This window comes from Rhincodon typus, chromosome 10 (assembly GCF_021869965.1).
Source record: "Rhincodon typus isolate 14 chromosome 10, sRhiTyp1.1, whole genome shotgun sequence".
Taxonomy (NCBI): domain Eukaryota; kingdom Metazoa; phylum Chordata; class Chondrichthyes; order Orectolobiformes; family Rhincodontidae; genus Rhincodon; species Rhincodon typus.
In genome coordinates, this window is record NC_063341.1 from 79,375,579 (window position 1) to 79,375,816 (window position 238).

At 60.5% G+C, this 238-nt stretch overlaps 1 protein-coding gene across 5 annotated transcripts in view; it reads left to right on the forward strand.

The window, feature by feature from the left end:
• Positions 1-238, forward strand: part of slc44a5b (solute carrier family 44 member 5b) — a 389,888-nt gene that overhangs the window by 378,967 nt on the left and 10,683 nt on the right. The gene's annotated exons all lie outside the window — the stretch shown is intronic.

Below are 238 nucleotides of genomic sequence, written 5' to 3' on the forward strand. Positions count from 1 at the left end.
AGGGAGTGCCGCACTGTCGGAGGGTCAGTACTGAGGGAGTGCCGCACTGTCAGAGGGTCAGTACTGAGGGAGTGCCGCACTGTCAGAGGGTCAGTACTGAGGGAGTGTCGCACTGTCAGAGAGTCAGTGCTGAGGGAATGTCGCACTGTCGGAGGGTCAGTACTGAGGGAGTGCCGCACTGTCGGAGGGTGAGTACTGAGGGAGTGCCACACTGTCGGAGGGTCAGTACTGAGGGAGT